The sequence below is a fragment of the Ambystoma mexicanum genome, unplaced genomic scaffold, assembly GCF_040938575.1.
Source record: "Ambystoma mexicanum isolate Mex_15411 unplaced genomic scaffold, UKY_AmexF1_1 Mex_scaf4, whole genome shotgun sequence".
NCBI classification, from domain to species: Eukaryota; Metazoa; Chordata; class Amphibia; order Caudata; family Ambystomatidae; genus Ambystoma; species Ambystoma mexicanum.
Window position 1 is genome coordinate 10,936,160 of NW_027182455.1, and position 27,979 is coordinate 10,964,138.

Sequence of the window (27,979 nt, forward strand, 5' to 3'; positions counted from 1 at the left end):
CTCATGCTATCGGAAGGGTATCAGGATTGGATTTGGAAGGAGTTGGATATCCCATCTCATGCTATAGGAAGGGTCTCAGGTTGGAATAGAAGGAGTTGGATATCACATCTCATGTTATAGGAAGGGTCTCAGGATTGGAATGGGAAGGACTTGGATATCACATCTCATGCTGTAGGAAGGGTCTCAGGTTTGGAAAAGGAAGGAGTTGGATATCACATTTCATGTTAGAGGTAGGATCTCAGGTTTGGTATTAGAGGCATTGAGATATCAGATCTCATGCTATCAGAAGGGTATCAGGATTGGAATGGGAAGGAGTTGGATATCACATCTCATGCTAAAGGGAGGGTCTCAGGTTTGGAATGGGAAGGATTTGGATATCACATCTCATGTTATAGGAAGGACCTTAGGTTTGGTATTAGAAGCATTGAGATATCACATCTCATGCTATAGGAAGGGTCTCGGGATTGGAATGGGAAGGAGTTGGATATCACATCTCATGTTATAGGAAGGATCTCAGGTTTGGTATTAGAAGCATTGAGATATCACATCTCATGCTATAGGAAGGGTCTCAGGATTGGAATGGGAGGAGCTATATATCACATCTCATGCTCAAGGAAGGGTCTCAGGTTTGGAAGGGGAAGGATTTGGATATCACATCTCATGTTATAGGACGGGTCTCAGGTTTGGTATTAGAAGCATTGTGATATCACATCTCATGCTATAGGATGTGTCTCAGGATTGGAATGGGAAGGAGTTGGATATCACATCTCATGCTATAGGAAGGGTTTCAGGTTTGGTAGAAGCATTGAGATATCACATCTCATGCTATAGGAAGAGTCTCAGGTTTGGGAAGGGAAGGATTTGGATTTCACATCTCATGTTATAGGATGGTTCTCATGTTTGGTTTTTGAAGCATTGAGATATCACATCTCATGCTATCGGAAGGGTCTCAGGTTTGGAATGGGAAGGAGTTGGATATCACATCTCATGCTAAAGGAAGGGTCTCAGGTTTGGAAGGGGAAGGATTTGGATATCATATCTCATGTTATAGGACATATCTCATGTTATAGGACGGGTCCCAGGTTTGGTATTAGAAGCATTGAGATATCACATCTCATGGTATAGGAAGGGTCTCAGGATTGGAATGGGAAGGAGTTGGATCTCCCTTCTCATGCTACAGGAAGGGTCTCAGGTTGGAATGGGAAGGAGTTGGATATCACATCTCGTTATAGGAAGGGTCTCAGGATTGGAATGGGAAGGAATTGGATATCACATCTCTTGCTATAGGAAGGGTCTCAGGTTTGGAAGGGGAAGGATTTGGATATCATATCTCATGTTATAGGACCGGTCCCAGGTCTGGTATTAGAAGCATTGAGATATCACATCTCATGCTATAGGAGGAGTCTCAGGATTGGAATGGGCAGGAGTTGAATATCACCTCTCATGCTAAAGGAAGGGTATCAGGTTTGATAGAAGCATTGAGATATTACATCTCATGCTATAGGAAGGAACTCAGGATTGGAATGGGAAGGAGTTGGATATCACATCTAATGCCATAGGAAGGGTCATCAGGTTTGGTATAAGCATTGAGATATCACATCTCTGCTATCGGAAGGGTCTCAGGATAGGAATGGTAAGGACTTAGAATTCACATCTCATACTATAGGGAGGGTCTCAGTTTTGATATTAGAAGCATTGAGCTATCACATCTCATGCTATCGGAAGGGTCTCAGGATTGGAATGGGATGGAGTTGGATATCACATCTCAAGCTATCTCAGGATTGGAATGGGAAGGAGTTTGATATTTCATCTCAAGCTATAGGAAGGGTCTCAGGTTTGGAAAGGGAAGGATTTGGATTTCACATCTCATGTTATAGGATGGTTCTCATGTTTGGTTTTAGAAGCATTGAGATATCACATCTCATGCTATCGGAAGGGTCTCAGGTTTGGAAAGGGAAGGATTTGGATTTCACATGTTATAGGATGGTTCTCAGGTTTGGTTTTAGAAGCATTAAATTATAACATCTCATGCTATAGGAAGGGTCTCAGGTTTGGAATGGGAATGATTTGGATTTCACATCTCATGTTATAGGATGGTTCTCATGTTTGGTTTTAGAAGCATTGAAATATCACATCTCATGCTATCTGAAGGGTCTCAGGTTTGGAATGGGAAGGAGTTTGATATCACATCTCATGTTAGAGGTAGGATCTCAGGTTTGGTATTAGAGGCATTGAGATATGACATCTCATGCCATCAGAAGGGTCTCAGGATTGGAATGGGAAGGAGTTGGATATCACATCTCATGCTAAAGGGAGGGTCTAAGGTTTGGAAGGGGAAGGATTTGGACATCACATCTCATGTTATTGGAAGGATCTGAGGTTTGGTATTAGAAGCATTGAGATATCACATCTCATGCTATCGGAAGGGTCTCAGGTTTGGTATAAGCATTGAGATATCACATCTCTGTAATCGGAAGGGTCTCAGGATTGGAATGGGAAGGATTTGGATATCACATCTCATGTTATAGGAAGGGTCTCAGGTTTGGTATTAGAAGCATTGAGATATCACATCTCATGCTATATTAAGGGTCTCAGGAATGGAATGGGAAGGACTTGGATATCACATCTCATGATAAAGGAAGGGTCTAAGGTTTGGAAGGGGAAGGATTTGGATATCACATCTCATGTTATTGGACCGGTCTCAGGTTTGGTATTAGAAGCATTGAGATATCAAGTCTCATGGTATAGGACGGGAGTTTGATATCACATCTCATGCCATGGTATGGGTCTCAGGTTTTGTAGAAGCATTGGGATATCACATCTCATGCTATTGGAAGGGTATCAGGATTGGATTTGGAAGGAGTTGGATATCCCATCTCATGCTATAGGAAGGGTCTCAGGTTGGAGTAGAAGGAGTTGGATATCACATCTCATGTTATAGGAAGGGTCTCAGGATTGGAATGGGAAGGACTTGGATATCACATCTCATGTTATAGGAAGGATCTCAGGTTTTGTATTAGAAGCATTGAGATATCACATCTCATGCTATAGGAAGGGTCTCAGGATTGGAATGTGAAGCATTTGGATATCACATCTCATGCTAAAGGAAGGGTCTCAGGTTTGGTATAAGCATTGAGATATCACATCTCTGCTATCGGAAGGGTCTAAGGATTGGATTGGGAAGGAATTGGATATCCCTTCTCATGCTATAGGAAGGGTCTCAGGTTGGAATGGGTAGGAGCTGGATATCACATCTCATGTTATAGGAAGGGTCTCAAGATTGAAATGGGAAGGATTTGGATATCACATCTCTTGCTATAGGAAGGGTCTCAGGTTTTCTATTAGAAACATTGAGATATGACATCTCATGCTATAGGAAGGGTTTCAGTATTGGAATGGGAAGGATTTGGATATCACATCTCATGCTAAAGGAAGGGTCTCAGGTTTGGAAGGGGAAGGATTTGGATATCATATCTCATGTTATAGGACATATCTCATGTTATAGGACGGGTCCCAGGTTTGGTATTAGAAGCATTGAGATATCACATCTCATGGTATAGGAAGGGTCTCAGGATTGGAATGGGAAGGAGTTGGATCTCCCTTCTCATGCTACAGGAAGGGTCTCAGGTTGGAATGGGAAGGAGTTGGATATCACATCTCGTTATAGGAAGGGTCTCAGGATTGGAATGGGAAGGAATTGGATATCACATCTCTTGCTATAGGAAGGGTCTCAGGTTTGGAAGGGGAAGGATTTGGATATCATATCTCATGTTATAGGACCGGTCCCAGGTCTGGTATTAGAAGCATTGAGATATCACATCTCATGCTATAGGAGGAGTCTCAGGATTGGAATGGGAAGGAGTTGGATATCACGTCTCATGATATAGGAAGGGTCTCAGGATTGGAATGGGCAGGAGTTGAATATCACCTCTCATGCTAAAGGAAGGGTATCAGGTTTGATAGAAGCATTGAGATATCACATCTCATGCTATAGGAAGGAACTCAGGATTGGAATGGGAAGGAGTTGGATATCACATCTAATGCCATAGGAAGGGTCATCAGGTTTGGTATAAGCATTGAGATATCACATCTCTGCTATCGGAAGGGTCTCAGGATAGGAATGGTAAGGACTTAGAATTCACATCTCATACTATAGGGAGGGTCTCCGTTTTGATATTAGAAGCATTGAGCTATCACATCTCATGCTATCGGAAGGGTCTCAGGATTGGAATGGGATGGAGTTGGATATCACATCTCAAGCTATCTCAGGATTGGAATGGGAAGGAGTTTGATATTTCATCTCAAGCTATAGGAAGGGTCTCAGGTTTGGAAAGGGAAGGATTTGGATTTCACATCTCATGTTATAGGATGGTTCTCATGTTTGGTTTTAGAAGCATTGAGATATCACATCTCATGCTATCGGAAGGGTCTCAGGTTTGGAAAGGGAAGGATTTGGATTTCACATGTTATAGGATGGTTCTCAGGTTTGGTTTTAGAAGCATTAAATTATAACATCTCATGCTATAGGAAGGGTCTCAGGTTTGGAATGGGAAGGAGTTGGATATCACATCTCTGCTATCTGAAGGGTCTCAGGATTGGAATGGGAAGGAGTTGGATATCCCATCTCGTTATAGGAAGGGTCTCAGGTTTGGTATTAGAAGCAATGAGATATCACATCTCATGCTATAGGAAGGGTCTAAGGTTTGGAAGGGGACGGATTTGGGTATCACATCTCATGTTATAGGACCGGTCTCAGGTTTGGTATTTGAAGCATTGAGATATCAAGTCTCATGGTATAGGACGGGTCTCAGAATTGGAATGAGAAGGAGTTGGATATCACATCTCAAGCTATAGGAAGGGTCTCATGATTGGAATGGGAAGGAGTTGGATATCACATCTCATGTTATAGGAAGGGTCTCAGGATTGGAATGGGAAGGACTTGGATATCACATCTCATTCTATAGGAAGGCTCTCAGGGTTGGAAGGGGAAGGAGTTGGATATCACATTTCATGTTAGAGGTAGGATCTCAGGTTTGGTTTTAGAGGCATTGAGATATCACATCTCATGCCATCAGAAGGGTCTCAGGATTGGAATGGGAAGGAGTTGGATATCAAATCTCATGCTAAAGGGATGGTCTAAGGTTTGGAAGGGGAAGGATTTGGATATTCCATCTCATGTTATTGGACCGGTCTCAGGTTTGGTATTAGAAGCATTGAGATATCACATCTCATGCTATCGGAAGGGTCTTAGGTTTGGTATAAGCATTGAGATATCACATCTCTGCTATCGGAAGGGTCTCAGGATTGGAATGGGAAGGATTTGGATATCACAATTCATGTTATAGGAAGGGTCTCAGGTTTGGTATTAGAAGCATTGAGATATCACATCTCATGCTATAGGAAGGGTCTCAGGATTGGAATGGGAAGGACTTGGATATCACATCTCATGTTATAGGAAGGGTCTCAGGTTTGGTATTAGAAGCATTGAGATATCACATCTCATGCTATAGGAAGGGTCTCAGGAATGGAATGGGAAGGACTTGGATATCACATCTCATGATAAAGGAAGGGTCTAAGGTTTGGAAGGGGAAGGATTTGGATATCACATCTCATGTTATTGGACCGGTCTCAGGTTTGGTATTAGAAGCATTGAGATATCAAGTCTCATGGTATAGGACGGGAGTTTGATATCACATCTCATGCCATGGTATGGGTCTCAGGTTTTGTAGAAGCATTGGGATATCACATCTCATGCTATCGGAAGGGTATCAGGATTGGATTTGGAAGGAGTTGGATATCCCATCTCATGCTATAGGAAGGGTCTCAGGTTGGAATAGAAGGAGTTGGATATCACATCTCATGTTATAGGAAGGGTCTCAGGATTGGAATGGGAAGGACTTGGATATCACATCTCATGCTGTAGGAAGGGTCTCAGGTTTGGAAAAGGAAGGAGTTGGATATCACATTTCATGTTAGAGGTAGGATCTCAGGTTTGGTATTAGAGGCATTGAGATATCACATCTCATGCTATCAGAAGGGTATCAGGATTGGAATGGGAAGGAGTTGGGTATCACATCTCATGTTATAGGACCGGTCTCAGGTTTGGTATTTGAAGCATTGAGATATCAAGTCTCATGGTATAGGACGGGTCTCAGAATTGGAATGAGAAGGAGTTGGATATCACATCTCAAGCTATAGGAAGGGTCTCATGATTGGAATGGGAAGGAGTTGGATATCACATCTCATGTTATAGGAAGGGTCTCAGGATTGGAATGGGAAGGACTTGGATATCACATCTCATTCTATAGGAAGGCTCTCAGGGTTGGAAGGGGAAGGAGTTGGATATCACATTTCATGTTAGAGGTAGGATCTCAGGTTTGGTTTTAGAGGCATTGAGATATCACATCTCATGCCATCAGAAGGGTCTCAGGATTGGAATGGGAAGGAGTTGGATATCAAATCTCATGCTAAAGGGATGGTCTAAGGTTTGGAAGGGGAAGGATTTGGATATCACATCTCATGTTATTGGACCGGTCTCAGGTTTGGTATTAGAAGCATTGAGATATCACATCTCATGCTATCGGAAGGGTCTTAGGTTTGGTATAAGCATTGAGATATCACATCTCTGCTATCGGAAGGGTCTCAGGATTGGAATGGGAAGGATTTGGATATCACAATTCATGTTATAGGAAGGGTCTCAGGTTTGGTATTAGAAGCATTGAGATATCACATCTCATGCTATAGGAAGGGTCTCAGGATTGGAATGGGAAGGACTTGGATATCACATCTCATGTTATAGGAAGGGTCTCAGGTTTGGTATTAGAAGCATTGAGATATCACATCTCATGCTATAGGAAGGGTCTCAGGAATGGAATGGGAAGGACTTGGATATCACATCTCATGATAAAGGAAGGGTCTAAGGTTTGGAAGGGGAAGGATTTGGATATCACATCTCATGTTATTGGACCGGTCTCAGGTTTGGTATTAGAAGCATTGAGATATCAAGTCTCATGGTATAGGACGGGAGTTTGATATCACATCTCATGCCATGGTATGGGTCTCAGGTTTTGTAGAAGCATTGGGATATCACATCTCATGCTATCGGAAGGGTATCAGGATTGGATTTGGAAGGAGTTGGATATCCCATCTCATGCTATAGGAAGGGTCTCAGGTTGGAATAGAAGGAGTTGGATATCACATCTCATGTTATAGGAAGGGTCTCAGGATTGGAATGGGAAGGACTTGGATATCACATCTCATGCTGTAGGAAGGGTCTCAGGTTTGGAAAAGGAAGGAGTTGGATATCACATTTCATGTTAGAGGTAGGATCTCAGGTTTGGTATTAGAGGCATTGAGATCTCACATCTCATGCTATCAGAAGGGTATCAGGATTGGAATGGGAAGGAGTTGGATATCACATCCCATGCTAAAGGGAGGGTCTCAGGTTTGGAATGGGAAGGATTTGGATATCACATCTCATGTTATAGGAAGGACCTTAGGTTTGGTATTAGAAGCATTGAGATATCACATCTCATGCTATAGGAAGGGTCTCGGGATTGGAATGGGAAGGAGTTGGATATCACATCTCATGTTATAGGAAGGATCTCAGGTTTGGTATTAGAAGCATTGAGATATCACATCTCATGCTATAGGAAGGGTCTCAGGATTGGAATGGGAAGGAGTTGGATATCACATCTCATGCTATGGGAAGGGTCTCAGGTTTGGTATAAGCATTGAAATATCACATCTCTGCTATCGGAAGGGTCTCAGGATTGGAATGGGAGGAGCTGGATATCACATCTCATGCTATGGAAGGGTCTCAGGTTTGGTATAAGCATTGAAATATCACATCTCTGCTATCGGAAGGGTCTCAGGATTGGAATGGGAGGAGCTGGATATCACATCTCATGCTAAAGGAAGGGTCTCAGGTTTGGAAGGGGAAGGAGTTGGATATCACATCTCATGCTAAAGGGAGGGTCTCAGGTTTGGAATGGGGAGGATTTGGATATCACATCTCATGTTATAGGAAGGACCTTTGGTTTGGTATTAGAAGCATTGAGATATCACATCTCATGCTATAGGAAGGGTCTCGGGATTGGAATGGGAAGGAGTTGGATATCACATCTCATGTTATTGGAAGGATCTCAGGTTTGGTATTAGAAGCATTGAGATATCACATCTCATGCTATCGGAAGGGTCTTAGGTTTGGTATAAGCATTGAGATATCACATCTCTGCTATCGGAAGGGTCTCAGGATTGGAATGGGAAGGATTTGGATATCATAATTCATGTTATAGGAAGGGTCTCAGGTTTGGTATTAGAAGCATTGAGATATCACATCTCATGCTATAGGAAGGGTCTCAGGATTGGAATGGGAAGGACTTGGATATCACATCTCATGTTATAGGAAGGGTCTCAGGTTTGGTATTAGAAGCATTGAGATATCACATCTCATGCTATAGGAAGGGTCTCAGGAATGGAATGGGAAGGACTTGGATATCACATCTCATGATAAAGGAAGGGTCTAAGGTTTGGAAGGGGAAGGATTTGGATATCACATCTCATGTTATTGGACCGGTCTCAGGTTTGGTATTAGAAGCATTGAGATATCAAGTCTCATGGTATAGGACGGGAGTTTGATATCACATCTCATGCCATGGTATGGGTCTCAGGTTTTGTAGAAGCATTGGTATATCACATCTCATGCTATCGGAAGGGTATCAGGATTGGATTTGGAAGGAGTTGGATATCCCATCTCATGCTATAGGAAGGGTCTCAGGTTGGAATAGAAGGAGTTGGATATCACATCTCATGTTATAGGAAGGGTCTCAGGATTGGAATGGGAAGGACTTGGATATCACATCTCATGCTGTAGGAAGGGTCTCAGGTTTGGAAAAGGAAGGAGTTGGATATCACATTTCATGTTAGAGGTAGGATCTCAGGTTTGGTATTAGAGGCATTGAGATATCAGATCTCATGCTATCAGAAGGGTATCAGGATTGGAATGGGAAGGAGTTGGATATCACATCTCATGCTAAAGGGAGGGTCTCAGGTTTGGAATGGGAAGGATTTGGATATCACATCTCATGTTATAGGAAGGACCTTAGGTTTGGTATTAGAAGCATTGAGATATCACATCTCATGCTATAGGAAGGGTCTCGGGATTGGAATGGGAAGGAGTTGGATATCACATCTCATGTTATAGGAAGGATCTCAGGTTTGGTATTAGAAGCATTGAGATATCACATCTCATGCTATAGGAAGGGTCTCAGGATTGGAATGGGAGGAGCTATATATCACATCTCATGCTCAAGGAAGGGTCTCAGGTTTGGAAGGGGAAGGATTTGGATATCACATCTCATGTTATAGGACGGGTCTCAGGTTTGGTATTAGAAGCATTGTGATATCACATCTCATGCTATAGGATGTGTCTCAGGATTGGAATGGGAAGGAGTTGGATATCACATCTCATGCTATAGGAAGGGTTTCAGGTTTGGTAGAAGCATTGAGATATCACATCTCATGCTATAGGAAGAGTCTCAGGTTTGGGAAGGGAAGGATTTGGATTTCACATCTCATGTTATAGGATGGTTCTCATGTTTGGTTTTTGAAGCATTGAGATATCACATCTCATGCTATCGGAAGGGTCTCAGGTTTGGAATGGGAAGGAGTTGGATATCAGATCTCATGTTATAGGAAGGGTCTCAGGTTTGGAATGGGAAGGTGTTGGATATGACATCTCTTGTTATAGGGAGGGTCTCAGAATTTGAATGGTAAGGAGTTGGATATCACATCTCATGCTATAGGAAGGGTCTCAGGTTGGAATGGGAAGGAGTTGGATATCACATCTCATGTTATATACAGGAAGGGTCTCAGGATTGGAATGGGAAGGATTTGGATATCACATCTCTTGCTATAGGAAGGGTCTCAGGTTTTTTATTAGAAACATTGAGATATCACATCTCATGCTATAGGAAGGGTTTTAGGATTGGAATTGGAAGTATTTGGATATCACATCTCATGCTAAAGGAAGGGTCTCAGGTTTGGAAGGGGAAGGATTTGGATATCACATCTCATCCAATAGGAAGGGTCTCAGGTTTGGAATGGGAAGGAATTGGATATCACATCTCATGTTATAGGAAGGGTCTCAGGTTTTTTATTAGAAACATTGAGATATCACTTCTCATGTTATAGGACGGTTCCCAGGTTTGGTATTAGAAGCATTGAGATATCACATCTCATGGTATAGGAAGGGTCTCAGGGTTGGAATGGGAAGGAGTTGGATATCACATCTCATCCAATAGGAAGGGTCTCAGGTTTGGAATGGGAAGGAATTGGATATCACATCTCATGTTATAGGAAGGATCTCAGGTTTGGTATTAGAAGCATTGAGATATCACATCTCATGCTATAGGAAGGGTCTCAGGATTGGAATGTGAAGGATTTGGATATCACATCTCATGCTAAAGGAAGGGTCTCAGGTTTGGTAGAAGCATTGAGATATCACATCTCATGCTATAGGAAGGGTCTCAGGATTTGAATGGCAAGGAGTTGGATATCACATCTCATGCCATAGGAAGCGTCTCAGGTTTGGTATAAGCATTGAGATATCACATCTCTGCTATCGGAAGGTTCTCAGGATTGGATTGGGAAGGAGTTGGATATCCCTTCCCATGCTATAGGAAGTGTCTCAGGTTGGAATGGGAAGGAGTTGAATATCACATCTCATGTTATAGGAAGGGTCTCAGGATTGGAATGGAAAGGATTTGGATATCACATCTCTTGCTATAGGAAGGGTCTCAGGATTGGAATGGGAAGGATTTGGATATCACATCTCATGTCATAGGAAGGATCTCAGGTTTGGTATTAGAAGCATTGATATATCACATCTCATGCTATAGGAATGGTCTCAGGATTGGAATGGGTAGGAGTTGGATATTACATTCTTGCTATAGTAAGGGTCTCATGTTTGGAATGGGAAGGAGTTGGATATCACATATGCTATAGGAAGTGTCTCAGGTTTGGAACGGGAAGGAGTTGGATATCACATCTCATGTTATAGGAAGGGTCTCAGGTTTGGTATAAGCATTGAGATATCACATCTCTGCTATCAGGAGTGGCTCAGGATTGGAATGGGAAGGAAGGAGTTGGATATCCCATCTCATGTTAAAGGACGGGTCTCTGGTTTGGTATTAGAATCATTGAGATATCACATCGCATGCTGTAGGAAGGGTCTAAGGATTGGAATGGGATGGACTTGGATATCACATCTCATGCTATAGGTAGACTCTCAGGTTTGGTATAAGCATTGAGATATCACATCTCATGCTATAGGAAGGGTCTCAGGATTGGAATGGGAAGGATTTGGATATCACATCTCATGCTATAGGAAGGGTTTCAGGTTTGGTATTAGAAGCATTGAGATATCACATCTCATGCTATAGGAAGGGTCTCAGGATTGGAATGGGAATGAGTTGGATATCACATCTCATTATAAAGGAAGGGTCTAAGGTTTGGAAGGGGAAGGATTTGGATGTCACATCTCATGTTATAGGACGGGTCTCAGGTTTGGTATTAGAAGCATTGAGATATCAAGTCTCATGGTATAAGAAGGGTCTCAGAATTGGAATGGGAAGGAGTTGGATATCACATCTCAAGCTATAGGAAGCGTCTCAGGATTGGAATGGGAAGGAGTTTGATATCACATCTCATGCCATAGTATGGGTCTCAGGTTTGGTAGAAGCATTGGGATATCACATCTCATGCTATAGGAAGGGTCTCAGGATTGGAATGGGAAGAAGTTGGATATCACATCTCAAGCTATAGGAAGCGTCTCAGGATTGGAATGGGAAGGAGTTTGATATCACATCTCATGCCATAGTATGGGTCTCAGGTTTGGTAGAAGCATTGGGATATCACATCTCATGCTATAGGAAGGGTCTCAGGATTGGAATGGGAAGAAGTTGGATATCACATCTCAAGCTATAGGAAGGGTCTCAGGTTTGGTATAAGCATTGAGATATCACATCTCATGCTATAGGAAGGGTCTCAGGGTTGGAATGGGAAGGAGTTGTATATGACATCTCAAGCCTTAGGAAGGGTCTCAGGTTTGGTATAAGCATTGAGATATCACATCTCTGCTATCGGAAGGGTCTCAGGATTGGAATGGGAAGGAGTTGGATATCCCATCTCATGTTATAGGAAGGGTTTCAGGTTTGGTATTAGAAGCATTGAGATATCACATCTCATGCTATAGGAAGGGTCTCAGGATTGGAATGGGAATGAGTTGGATATCACATCTCATTATAAAGGAAGGGTCTAAGGTTTGGAAGGGGAAGGATTTGGATATCACATCTCATGTTATAGGACGGGTCTCAGGTTTGGTATTAGAAGCATTGAGATATCAAGTCTCATGGTATAAGAAGGGTCTCAGAATTGGAATGGGAAGGAGTTGGATATCACATCTCAAGCTATAGGAAGCGTCTCAGGATTGGAATGGGAAGGAGTTTGATATCACATCTCATGCCATAGTATGGGTCTCAGGTTTGGTAGAAGCATTGGGATATCACATCTCATGCTATAGGAAGGGTCTCAGGATTGGAATGGGAAGAAGTTGGATATCACATCTCAAGCTATAGGAAGGGTCTCAGGTTTGGTATAAGCATTGAGATATCACATCTCATGCTATAGGAAGGGTCTCAGGGTTGGAATGGGAAGGAGTTGTATATGACATCTCATGCCATAGGAAGGGTCTCAGGTTTGGTATAAGCATTGAGATATCACATCACATGCTATAGGAAGGGTCTCAGGATTGGAATGGGAAGGACTTGGATATCACATCACATGCTATAGGAAGGGTCTCAGGATTGGAATGGGAAGGACTTGGATATCACATCTCATGCTATAGGCAGGGTCTCAGGTTTGGAAAGGGAAGGAGATGGATATCACATTTCATGTTAGAGGTAGGATCTCAGGTTTGGTATTAGAGGCAATGAGATATCACATCTCATGCTATCAGAAGGGTCTCAGGATTGGAATGGGAAGGAGTTGGATATCACATTTCATGCTAAAGGGAGGGTCTCAGGTTTGGAAGGGGAAGGATTTGGAAATCACATCTCATATTATAGGAAGGATCTCAGGTTTGGTATTAGAAGCATTGAGATATCACATCTCATGCTATCGGAAGGATCTCAGGTTTGGTATAAGAGGCATTGAGATATCACATCTCATGCTATCATAAGGGTCTCAGGATTGGAATGGGAAGGAGTTGGATATCACATCTCATGTTATAGGAAGGATCTCAGGTTTGGTATTAGAAGCATTGAGACATCACATCTCATGCTATAGGAAGGGTCTCAGGATTGGAATGGGAAGGAGTTGGATATCACATCTCATGCTATAGGAAGGGTCTCAGGTTTGGTATAAGCATTGAGATATCACATCTCATGCTATAGGAAGGGTCTCAGGATTGGAATGGGAAGGATTTGGATATCACATCTTATGCTATAGGAAGGGTCTCAGGTTTGGTATAAGCACTGAGATATCACATCTCATGCTATAGGAAGGGTCTCAGGATTGGAATGGGAAGAAGTTGGATATCACATCTCATGCTATAGGAAGGGTCTCAGGTTTGGTATAAGCATTGAGATATCACATCTCATGCTATAGGAAGGGTCTCAGGGTTGGAATGGGAAGGAGTTGTATATGACATCTCATGCCATAGGAAGGGTCTCAGGTTTGGTATAAGCATTGAGATATCACATCACATGCTATAGGAAGGGTCTCACGATTGGAATGGGAAGGACTTGGATATCACATCTCATGCTATAGGCAGGGTCTCAGGTTTGGAAAGGGAAGGAGATGGATATCACATTTCATGTTAGAGGTAGGATCTCAGGTTTGGTATTAGAGGCATTGAGATATCACATCTCATGCTATCAGAAGGGTCTCAGGATTGGAATGGGAAGGAGTTGGATATCACATTTCATGCTAAAGGGAGGGTCTCAGGTTTGGAAGGGGAAGGATTTGGAAATCACATCTCATATTATAGGAAGGATCTCAGGTTTGGTATTAGAAGCATTGAGATATCACATCTCATGCTATCGGAAGGATCTCAGGTTTGGTATAAGAGGCATTGAGATATCACATCTCATGCTATCATAAGGGTCTCAGGATTGGAATGGGAAGGAGTTGGATATCACATCTCATGTTATAGGAAGGATCTCAGGTTTGGTATTAGAAGCATTGAGACATCACATCTCATGCTATAGGAAGGGTCTCAGGATTGGAATGGGAAGGAGTTGTATATGACATCTCAGGCCATAGGAAGGGTCTCAGATTTGGTATAAGCATTGAGATATCACATCTCATGATATTGGAAGGGTCTCAGGATTGGAATGGGAAGGAGTTGGATATCACATCTCATTATAAAGGAAGGGTCTAAGGTTTGGAAGGGGATGGATTTGGATATCACATCTCATGTTATAGGACGGGTCTCAGGTTTGGTATTAGAAGCATTGAGATATCAAGTGTCATGGTATAAGAAGGGTCTCAGAATTGGAATGGGAAGGAGTTGGATATCACATCTCAAGCTATAGGAAGCGTCTCAGGATTGGAATGGGAAGGAGTTTGATATCACATCTCATGCCATAGTATGGGTCTCAGGTTTGGTAGAAGCATTGGGATATCACATCTCATGCTATCGGAAGGGTATCAGTATTGGATTTGGAAGGAGTTGGATATCCCATCTCATGCTATAGGAAGGGTCTCAGGTTAGAATGGGAAGGAGTTGGATATCACATTTCATGTTATAGGAAGGGTCTCAGGATTGGAATGGGAAGGACTTGGATATCATATCTCATGCTATAGGAAGGCTCTCAGGTTTGGAAGGGGAAGGAGTTGGATATCACATTTCATGTTAGAGGAAGGATCTCAGGTTTGGTATTAGAGGCCTTGAGATATCACATCTCATGCTATAGGAAGGGTCTCAGGATTGGAATGGGAAGGAGTTGGATATCACATCTCAAGCTATAGGAAGGGTCTCAGGTTTGGTATAAGCATTGAGATATCACATCTCATGCTATAGGAAGGGTCTCAGGATTGGAATGGGAAGAAGTTGGATATCACATCTCATGCTATAGGAAGGGTCTCAGGTTTGGTATAAGCATTGAGATATCACATCTCATGCTATAGGAAGGGTCTCAGGGTTGGAATGGGAAGGAGTTGTATATGACATCTCATGCCATAGGAAGGGTCTCAGGTTTGGTATAAGCATTGAGATATCACATCACATGCTATAGGAAGGGTCTCAGGATTGGAATGGGAAGGACTTGGATATCACATCTCATGCTATAGGCAGGGTCTCAGGTTTGGAAAGGGAAGGAGATGGATATCACATTTCATGTTTGAGGTAGGATCTCAGGTTTGGTATTAGAGGCATTGAGATATCACATCTCATGCTATCAGAAGGGTCTCAGGATTGGAATGGGAAGGAGTTGGATATCAAATCTCATGCTAAAGGGATGGTCTAAGGTTTGGAAGGGGAGGGATTTGGACATCATATCTCATGTTATTGGAAGGATCTCAGGTTTGGTATTAGAAGCATTGAGATATCACATCTCATGCTATCGGAAGGGTCTTAGGTTTGGTATAAGCATTGAGATATCACATCTCTGCTATCGGAAGGGTCTCAGGATTGGAATGGGAAGGATTTGGATATCACAATTCATGTTATAGGGAGGGTCTCAGTTTTCATATTAGAAGCATTGAGATATCACATATGCTATTGGAAGGGTCTCAGTATTGGAATGGGAAGGAGTTGGATATCACATCTCATGTTATAGGGAGGGTCTCAGTTTTGATATTAGAAGCATTGAGATATCACATATGCTATTGGAAGGGTCTCAGTATTGGAATTGGAAGGAGTTGGATATCACATATGCTAAAGGAAAGGTCTCAGGTTTGGAATGGGAAGGAGTTGGATATCACGTCTCATGTTATAGGAAGGGTCTCAGGTTTGGAATGGGAAGGAGTTGAATATCACATCTCATGCTAAAGGAAGGGTCATCAGGTTCGGTATAAGCATTGAGATATCACATCTCTGCTATCGGAAGGGTCTCAGGATAGGAATGGGAAGGACGTAGATTTCACATCTCATACTATAGGGAGGGTCTCAGTTTTGATATTATAAGCATTGAGCTATCACATCTCATGCTATCGGAAGGGTCTCAGGATTGGAATGGGATGGAGTTGGATATCACATCTCAAGCTATCTCAGGATTGTAATGGGAAGGAGTTTGATATCACATATCAAGCTATAGGAAGGGTCTCAGGTTTGGAAGGGGAAGGATTTGGATCTCACATCTCAAGCTATCTCAGGATTGGAATGGGAAGGAGTTTGATATTTCATCTCAAGCTATAGGAAGGGTCTCAGGTTTGGAAAGGGAAGGATTTGGATTTCACATCTCATGTTATAGGATGGTTCTCATGTTTGGTTTTAGAAGCATTGAGATATCACATCTCATGCTATGGGAAGGGTCTCAGGTTTGGAATGGGAAGGAGTTGGTTATCACATCTCATGCTAAAGGAAAGGTCTCAGGTCTGGAAGGGGAAGGATTTGGATCTCACATCTCATGTTTTAGGACGGGTCTCAGGTTTGGTATTAGAAGCATTGAACTATCATATCTCATGGTATAGGAAGGGTCCCAGGATTGGAATGGAAAGGAGTTGGATATCACATTGAATGGGAAGGAGTTTGATATCACATCTCAAGCTATAGGAAGGGCCTCATGTTTGGAATGGGAATGATTTGGATTTCACATCTCATGTTATAGGATGGTTCTCATGTTTGGTTTTAGAAGCATTGAAATATCACATCTCATGCTATCTGAAGGGTCTCAGGTTTGGAATGGGAAGGAGTTTGATATCACATCTCATGTTAGAGGTAGGATCTCAGGTTTGGTATTAGAGGCATTGAGATATGACATCTCATGCCATCAGAAGGGTCTCAGGATTGGAATGGGAAGGAGTTGGATATCACATCTCATGCTAAAGGGAGGGTCTAAGGTTTGGAAGGGGAAGGATTTGGACATCACATCTCATGTTATTGGAAGGATCTGAGGTTTGGTATTAGAAGCATTGAGATATCACATCTCATGCTATCGGAAGGGTCTCAGGTTTGGTATAAGCATTGAGATATCACATCTCTGCTATCGGAAGGGTCTCAGGATTGGAATGGGAAGGATTTGGATATCACATCTCATGTTATAGGAAGGGTCTCAGGTTTGGTATTAGAAGCATTGAGATATCACATCTCATGCTATATTAAGGGTCTCAGGAATGGAATGGGAAGGACTTGGATATCACATCTCATGATAAAGGAAGGGTCTAAGGTTTGGAAGGGGAAGGATTTGGATATCACATCTCATGTTATTGGACCGGTCTCAGGTTTGGTATTAGAAGCATTGAGATATCAAGTCTCATGGTATAGGACGGGAGTTTGATATCACATCTCATGCCATGGTATGGGTCTCAGGTTTTGTAGAAGCATTGGGATATCACATCTCATGCTATTGGAAGGGTATCAGGATTGGATTTGGAAGGAGTTGGATATCCCATCTCATGCTATAGGAAGGGTCTCAGGTTGGAGTAGAAGGAGTTGGATATCACATCTCATGTTATAGGAAGGGTCTCAGGATTGGAATGGGAAGGACTTGGATATCACATCTCATGTTATAGGAAGGATCTCAGGTTTTGTATTAGAAGCATTGAGATATCACATCTCATGCTATAGGAAGGGTCTCAGGATTGGAATGTGAAGCATTTGGATATCACATCTCATGCTAAAGGAAGGGTCTCAGGTTTGGTATAAGCATTGAGATATCACATCTCTGCTATCGGAAGGGTCTAAGGATTGGATTGGGAAGGAATTGGATATCCCTTCTCATGCTATAGGAAGGGTCTCAGGTTGGAATGGGTAGGAGTTGGATATCACATCTCATGTTATAGGAAGGGTCTCAAGATTGAAATGGGAAGGATTTGGATATCACATCTCTTGCTATAGGAAGGGTCTCAGGTTTTCTATTAGAAACATTGAGATATGACATCTCATGCTATAGGAAGGGTTTCAGTATTGGAATGGGAAGGATTTGGATATCACATCTCATGCTAAAGGAAGGGTCTCAGGTTTGGAAGGGGAAGGATTTGGATATCATATCTCATGTTATAGGACATATCTCATGTTATAGGACGGGTCCCAGGTTTGGTATTAGAAGCATTGAGATATCACATCTCATGGTATAGGAAGGGTCTCAGGATTGGAATGGGAAGGAGTTGGATCTCCCTTCTCATGCTACAGGAAGGGTCTCAGGTTGGAATGGGAAGGAGTTGGATATCACATCTCGTTATAGGAAGGGTCTCAGGATTGGAATGGGAAGGAATTGGATATCACATCTCTTGCTATAGGAAGGGTCTCAGGTTTGGAAGGGGAAGGATTTGGATATCATATCTCATGTTATAGGACCGGTCCCAGGTCTGGTATTAGAAGCATTGAGATATCACATCTCATGCTATAGGAGGAGTCTCAGGATTGGAATGGGCAGGAGTTGAATATCACCTCTCATGCTAAAGGAAGGGTATCAGGTTTGACAGAAGCATTGAGATATCACATCTCATGCTATAGGAAGGAACTCAGGATTGGAATGGGAAGGAGTTGGATATCACATCTAATGCCATAGGAAGGGTCATCAGGTTTGGTATAAGCATTGAGATATCACATCTCTGCTATCGGAAGGGTCTCAGGATAGGAATGGTAAGGACTTAGAATTCACATCTCATACTATAGGGAGGGTCTCAGTTTTGATATTAGAAGCATTGAGCTATCACATCTCATGCTATCGGAAGGGTCTCAGGATTGGAATGGGATGGAGTTGGATATCACATCTCAAGCTATCTCAGGATTGGAATGGGAAGGAGTTTGATATTTCATCTCAAGCTATAGGAAGGGTCTCAGGTTTGGAAAGGGAAGGATTTGGATTTCACATCTCATGTTATAGGATGGTTCTCATGTTTGGTTTTAGAAGCATTGAGATATCACATCTCATGCTATCGGAAGGGTCTCAGGTTTGGAAAGGGAAGGATTTGGATTTCACATGTTATAGGATGGTTCTCAGGTTTGGTTTTAGAAGCATTAAATTATAACATCTCATGCTATAGGAAGGGTCTCAGGTTTGGAATGGGAATGATTTGGATTTCACATCTCATGTTATAGGATGGTTCTCATGTTTGGTTTTAGAAGCATTGAAATATCACATCTCATGCTATCTGAAGGGTCTCAGGTTTGGAATGGGAAGGAGTTTGATATCACATCTCATGTTAGAGGTAGGATCTCAGGTTTGGTATTAGAGGCATTGAGATATGACATCTCATGCCATCAGAAGGGTCTCAGGATTGGAATGGGAAGGAGTTGGATATCACCTCTCATGCTAAAGGGAGGGTCTAAGGTTTGGAAGGGGAAGGATTTGGACATCACATCTCATGTTATTGGAAGGATCTGAGGTTTGGTATTAGAAGCATTGAGATATCACATCTCATGCTATCGGAAGGGTCTCAGGTTTGGTAAAAGCATTGAGATATCACATCTCTGCTATCGGAAGGGTCTCAGGATTGGAATGGGAAGGATTTGGATATCACATCTCATGTTATAGGAAGGGTCTCAGGTTTGGTATTAGAAGCATTGAGATATCACATCTCATGCTATATTAAGGGTCTCAGGAATGGAATGGGAAGGACTTGGATATCACATCTCATGATAAAGGAAGGGTCTAAGGTTTGGAAGGGGAAGGATTTGGATATCACATCTCATGTTATTGGACCGGTCTCAGGTTTGGTATTAGAAGCTTTGAGATATCAAGTCTCATGGTATAGGACGGGAGTTTGACATCACATCTCATGCCATGGTATGGGTCTCAGGTTTTGTAGAAGCATTGGGATATCACATCTCATGCTATTGGAAGGGTATCAGGATTGGATTTGGAAGGAGTTGGATATCCCATCTCATGCTATAGGAAGGGTCTCAGGTTGGAGTAGAAGGAGTTGGATATCACATCTCATGTTATAGGAAGGGTCTCAGGATTGGAATGGGAAGGACTTGGATATCACATCTCATGTTATAGGAAGGATCTCAGGTTTTGTATTAGAAGCATTGAGATATCACATCTCATGCTATAGGAAGGGTCTCAGGATTGGAATGTGAAGCATTTGGATATCACATCTCATGCTAAAGGAAGGGTCTCAGGTTTGGTATAAGCATTGAGATATCAGATCTCTGCTATCGGAAGGGTCTAAGGATTGGATTGGGAAGGAATTGGATATCCCTTCTCATGCTATAGGAAGGGTCTCAGGTTGGAATGGGTAGGAGTTGGATATCACATCTCATGTTATAGGAAGGGTCTCAAGATTGAAATGGGAAGGATTTGGATATCACATCTCTTGCTATAGGAAGGGTCTCAGGTTTTCTATTAGAAACATTGAGATATGACATCTCATGCTATAGGAAGGGTTTCAGTATTGGAATGGGAAGGATTTGGATATCACATCTCATGCTAAAGGAAGGGTCTCAGGTTTGGAAGGGGAAGGATTTGGATATCATATCTCATGTTATAGGACATATCTCATGTTATAGGACGGGTCCCAGGTTTGGTATTAGAAGCATTGAGATATCACATCTCATGGTATAGGAAGGGTCTCAGGATTGGAATGGGAAGGAGTTGGATCTCCCTTCTCATGCTACAGGAAGGGTCTCAGGTTGGAATGGGAAGGAGTTGGATATCACATCTCGTTATAGGAAGGGTCTCAGGATTGGAATGGGAAGGAATTGGATATCACATCTCTTGCTATAGGAAGGGTCTCAGGTTTGGAAGGGGAAGGATTTGGATATCATATCTCATGTTATAGGACCGGTCCCAGGTCTGGTATTAGAAGCATTGAGATATCACATCTCATGCTATAGGAGGAGTCTCAGGATTGGAATGGGAAGGAGTTGGATATCACGTCTCATGATATAGGAAGGGTCTCAGGATTGGAATGGGCAGGAGTTGAATATCACCTCTCATGCTAAAGGAAGGGTATCAGGTTTGATAGAAGCATTGAGATATCACATCTCATGCTATAGGAAGGAACTCAGGATTGGAATGGGAAGGAGTTGGATATCACATCTAATGCCATAGGAAGGGTCATCAGGTTTGGTATAAGCATTGAGATATCACATCTCTGCTATCGGAAGGGTCTCAGGATAGGAATGGTAAGGACTTAGAATTCACATCTCATACTATAGGGAGGGTCTCAGTTTTGATATTAGAAGCATTGAGCTATCACATCTCATGCTATCGGAAGGGTCTCAGGATTGGAATGGGATGGGGTTGGATATCACATCTCAAGCTATCTCAGGATTGGAATGGGAAGGAGTTTGATATTTCATCTCAAGCTATAGGAAGGGTCTCAGGTTTGGAAAGGGAAGGATTTGGATTTCACATCTCATGTTATAGGATGGTTCTCATGTTTGGTTTTAGAAGCATTGAGATATCACATCTCATGCTATCGGAAGGGTCTCAGGTTTGGAAAGGGAAGGATTTGGATTTCACATGTTATAGGATGGTTCTCAGGTTTGGTTTTAGAAGCATTAAATTATAACATCTCATGCTATAGGAAGGGTCTCAGGTTTGGAATGGGAAGGAGTTGGATATCACATCTCTGCTATCTGAAGGGTCTCAGGATTGGAATGTGAAGGAGTTGGATATCCCATCTCGTTATAGGAAGGGTCTCAGGTTTGGTATTAGAAGCAATGAGATATCACATCTCATGCTATAGGAAGGGTCTAAGGTTTGGAAGGGGACGGATTTGGGTATCACATCTCATGTTATAGGACCGGTCTCAGAATTGGTATTTGAAGCATTGAGATATCAAGTCTCATGGTATAGGACGGGTCTCAGAATTGGAATGAGAAGGAGTTGGATATCACATCTCAAGCTATAGGAAGGGTCTCATGATTGGAATGGGAAGGAGTTGGATATCAAATCTCATGTTATAGGAAGGGTCTCAGGATTGGAATGGGAAGGACTTGGATATCACATCTCATTCTATAGGAAGGCTCTCAGGGTTGGAAGGGGAAGGAGTTGGATATCACATTTCATGTTAGAGGTAGGATCTCAGGTTTGGTTTTAGAGGCATTGAGATATCACATCTCATGCCATCAGAAGGGTCTCAGGATTGGAATGGGAAGGAGTTGGATATCAAATCTCATGCTAAAGGGATGGTCTAAGGTTTGGAAGGGGAAGGATTTGGATATTCCATCTCATGTTATTGGACCGGTCTCAGGTTTGGTATTAGAAGCATTGAGATATCACATCTCATGCTATCGGAAGGGTCTTAGGTTTGGTATAAGCATTGAGATATCACATCTCTGCTATCGGAAGGGTCTCAGGATTGGAATGGGAAGGATTTGGATATCACAATTCATGTTATAGGAAGGGTCTCAGGTTTGGTATTAGAAGCATTGAGATATCACATCTCATGCTATAGGAAGGGTCTCAGGATTGGAATGGGAAGGACTTGGATATCACATCTCATGTTATAGGAAGGGTCTCAGGTTTGGTATTAGAAGCATTGAGATATCACATCTCATGCTATAGGAAGGGTCTCAGGAATGGAATGGGAAGGACTTGGATATCACATCTCATGATAAAGGAAGGGTCTAAGGTTTGGAAGGGGAAGGATTTGGATATCACATCTCATGTTATTGGACCGGTCTCAGGTTTGGTATTAGAAGCATTGAGATATCAAGTCTCATGGTATAGGACGGGAGTTTGATATCACATCTCATGCCATGGTATGGGTCTCAGGTTTTGTAGAAGCATTGGGATATCACATCTCATGCTATCGGAAGGGTATCAGGATTGGATTTGGAAGGAGTTGGATATCCCATCTCATGCTATAGGAAGGGTCTCAGGTTGGAATAGAAGGAGTTGGATATCACATCTCATGTTATAGGAAGGGTCTCAGGATTGGAATGGGAAGGACTTGGATATCACATCTCATGCTGTAGGAAGGGTCTCAGGTTTGGAAAAGGAAGGAGTTGGATATCACATTTCATGTTAGAGGTAGGATCTCAGGTTTGGTATTAGAGGCATTGAGATATCACATCTCATGCATTCAGAAGGGTATCAGGATTGGAATGGGAAGGAGTTGGGTATCACATCTCATGTTATAGGACCGGTCTCAGGTTTGGTATTTGAAGCATTGAGATATCAAGTCTCATGATATAGGACGGGTCTCAGAATTGGAATGAGAAGGAGTTGGATATCACATCTCAAGCTATAGGAAGGGTCTCATGATTGGAATGGGAAGGAGTTGGATATCACATCTCATGTTATAGGAAGGGTCTCAGGATTGGAATGGGAAGGACTTGGATATCACATCTCATTCTATAGGAAGGCTCTCAGGGTTGGAAGGGGAAGGAGTTGGATATCACATTTCATGTTAGAGGTAGGATCTCAGGTTTGGTTTTAGAGGCATTGAGATATCACATCTCATGCCATCAGAAGGGTCTCAGGATTGGAATGGGAAGGAGTTGGATATCAAATCTCATGCTAAAGGGATGGTCTAAGGTTTGGAAGGGGAAGGATTTGGATATCACATCTCATGTTATTGGACCGGTCTCAGGTTTGGTATTAGAAGCATTGAGATATCACATCTCATGCTATCGGAAGGGTCTTAGGTTTGGTATAAGCATTGAGATATCACATCTCTGCTATCGGAAGGGTCTCAGGATTGGAATGGGAAGGATTTGGATATCACAATTCATGTTATAGGAAGGGTCTCAGGTTTGGTATTAGAAGCATTGAGATATCACATCTCATGCTATAGGAAGGGTCTCAGGATTGGAATGGGAAGGACTTGGATATCACATCTCATGTTATAGGAAGGGTCTCAGGTTTGGTATTAGAAGCATTGAGATATCACATCTCATGCTATAGGAAGGGTCTCAGGAATGGAATGGGAAGGACTTGGATATCACATCTCATGATAAAGGAAGGGTCTAAGGTTTGGAAGGGGAAGGATTTGGATATCACATCTCATGTTATTGGACCGGTCTCAGGTTTGGTATTAGAAGCATTGAGATATCAAGTCTCATGGTATAGGACGGGAGTTTGATATCACATCTCATGCCATGGTATGGGTCTCAGGTTTTGTAGAAGCATTGGGATATCACATCTCATGCTATCGGAAGGGTATCAGGATTGGATTTGGAAGGAGTTGGATATCCCATCTCATGCTATAGGAAGGGTCTCAGGTTGGAATAGAAGGAGTTGGATATCCCATCTCATGTTATAGGAAGGGTCTCAGGATTGGAATGGGAAGGACTTGGATATCACATCTCATGCTGTAGGAAGGGTCTCAGGTTTGGAAAAGGAAGGAGTTGGATATCACATTTCATGTTAGAGGTAGGATCTCAGGTTTGGTATTAGAGGCATTGAGATATCACATCTCATGCTATCAGAAGGGTATCAGGATTGGAATGGGAAGGAGTTGGATATCACATCTCATGCTAAAGGGAGGGTCTCAGGTTTGGAATGGGAAGGATTTGGATATCACATCTCATGTTATAGGAAGGACCTTAGGTTTGGTATTAGAAGCATTGAGATATCACATCTCATGCTATAGGAAGGGTCTCGGGATTGGAATGGGAAGGAGTTGGATATCACATCTCATGTTATAGGAAGGATCTCAGGTTTGGTATTAGAAGCATTGAGATATCACATCTCATGCTATAGGAAGGGTCTCAGGATTGGAATGGGAAGGAGTTGGATATCACATCTCATGCTATGGGAAGGGTCTCAGGTTTGGTATAAGCATTGAAATATCACATCTCTGCTATCGGAAGGGTCTCAGGATTGGAATGGGAGGAGCTGGATATCACATCTCATGCTATGGGAAGGGTCTCAGGTTTGGTATAAGCATTGAAATATCACATCTCTGCTATCGGAAGGGTCTCAGGATTGGAATGGGAGGAGCTGGATATCACATCTCATGCTAAAGGAAGGGTCTCAGGTTTGGAAGGGGAAGGAGTTGGATATCACATCTCATGCTAAAGGGAGGGTCTCAGGTTTGGAATGGGAAGGATTTGGATATCACATCTCATGTTATAGGAAGGACCTTAGGTTTGGTATTAGAAGCATTGAGATATCACATCTCATGCTATAGGAAGGGTCTCGGGATTGGAATGGGAAGGAGTTGGATATCACATCTCATGTTATTGGAAGGATCTCAGGTTTGGTATTAGAAGCATTGAGATATCACATCTCATGCTATCGGAAGGGTCTTAGGTTTGGTATAAGCATTGAGATATCACATCTCTGCTATCGGAAGGGTCTCAGGATTGGAATGGGAAGGATTTGGATATCATAATTCATGTTATAGGAAGGGTCTCAGGTTTGGTATTAGAAGCATTGAGATATCACATCTCATGCTATAGGAAGGGTCTCAGGATTGGAATGGGAAGGACTTGGATATCACATCTCATGTTATAGGAAGGGTCTCAGGTTTGGTATTAGAAGCATTGAGATATCACATCTCATGCTATAGGAAGGGTCTCAGGAATGGAATGGGAAGGACTTGGATATCACATCTCATGATAAAGGAAGGGTCTAAGGTTTGGAAGGGGAAGGATTTGGATATCACATCTCATGTTATTGGACCGGTCTCAGGTTTGGTATTAGAAGCATTGAGATATCAAGTCTCATGGTATAGGACGGGAGTTTGATATCACATCTCATGCCATGGTATGGGTCTCAGGTTTTGTAGAAGCATTGGTATATCACATCTCATGCTATCGGAAGGGTATCAGGATTGGATTTGGAAGGAGTTGGATATCCCATCTCATGCTATAGGAAGGGTCTCAGGTTGGAATAGAAGGAGTTGGATATCACATCTCATGTTATAGGAAGGGTCTCAGGATTGGAATGGGAAGGACTTGGATATCACATCTCATGCTGTAGGAAGGGTCTCAGGTTTGGAAAAGGAAGGAGTTGGATATCACATTTCATGTTAGAGGTAGGATCTCAGGTTTGGTATTAGAGGCATTGAGATATCAGATCTCATGCTATCAGAAGGGTATCAGGATTGGAATGGGAAGGAGTTGGATATCACATCTCATGCTAAAGGGAGGGTCTCAGGTTTGGAATGGGAAGGATTTGGATATCACATCTCATGTTATAGGAAGGACCTTAGGTTTGGTATTAGAAGCATTGAGATATCACATCTCATGCTATAGGAAGGGTCTCGGGATTGGAATGGGAAGGAGTTGGATATCACATCTCATGTTATAGGAAGGATCTCAGGTTTGGTATTAGAAGCATTGAGATATCACATCTCATGCTATAGGAAGGGTCTCAGGATTGGAATGGGAAGGAGTTGGATATCACATCTCATGCTATGGGAAGGGTCTCAGGTTTGGTATAAGCATTGAAATGTCACATCTCTGCTATCGGAAGGGTCTCAGGATGGGAATGGGAGGAGCTATATATCACATCTCATGCTAAAGGAAGGGTCTCAGGTTTGGAAGGGGAAGGATTTGGATATCACATCTCATGTTATAGGACGGGTCTCGGGATTGGAATGGGAAGGAGTTGGATATCACATCTCATGTTATAGGAAGGATCTCAGGTTTGGTATTAGAAGCATTGAGATATCACATCTCATGCTATAGGAAGGGTCTCAGGATTGGAATGGGAAGGAGTTGGATATCACATCTCATGCTATGGGAAGGGTCTCAGGTTTGGTATAAGCATTGAAATATCACATCTCTGCTATCGGAAGGGTCTCAGGATTGGAATGGGAGGAGCTGGATATCACATCTCATGCTATGGGAAGGGTCTCAGGTTTGGTATAAGCATTGAAATATCACATCTCTGCTATCGGAAGGGTCTCAGGATTGGAATGGGAGGAGCTGGATATCACATCTCATGCTAAAGGAAGGGTCTCAGGTTTGGAAGGGGAAGGAGTTGGATATCACATCTCATGCTAAAGGGAGGGTCTCAGGTTTGGAATGGGAAGGATTTGGATATCACATCTCATGTTATAGGAAGGACCTTAGGTTTGGTATTAGAAGCATTGAGATATCACATCTCATGCTATAGGAAGGGTCTCGGGATTGGAATGGGAAGGAGTTGGATATCACATCTCATGTTATTGGAAGGATCTCAGGTTTGGTATTAGAAGCATTGAGATATCACATCTCATGCTATCGGAAGGGTCTTAGGTTTGGTATAAGCATTGAGATATCACATCTCTGCTATCGGAAGGGTCTCAGGATTGGAATGGGAAGGATTTGGATATCATAATTCATGTTATAGGAAGGGTCTCAGGTTTGGTATTAGAAGCATTGAGATATCACATCTCATGCTATAGGAAGGGTCTCAGGATTGGAATGGGAAGGACTTGGATATCACATCTCATGTTATAGGAAGGGTCTCAGGTTTGGTATTAGAAGCATTGAGATATCACATCTCATGCTATAGGAAGGGTCTCAGGAATGGAATGGGAAGGACTTGGATATCACATCTCATGATAAAGGAAGGGTCTAAGGTTTGGAAGGGGAAGGATTTGGATATCACATCTCATGTTATTGGACCGGTCTCAGGTTTGGTATTAGAAGCATTGAGATATCAAGTCTCATGGTATAGGACGGGAGTTTGATATCACATCTCATGCCATGGTATGGGTCTCAGGTTTTGTAGAAGCATTGGTATATCACATCTCATGCTATCGGAAGGGTATCAGGATTGGATTTGGAAGGAGTTGGATATCCCATCTCATGCTATAGGAAGGGTCTCAGGTTGGAATAGAAGGAGTTGGATATCACATCTCATGTTATAGGAAGGGTCTCAGGATTGGAATGGGAAGGACTTGGATATCACATCTCATG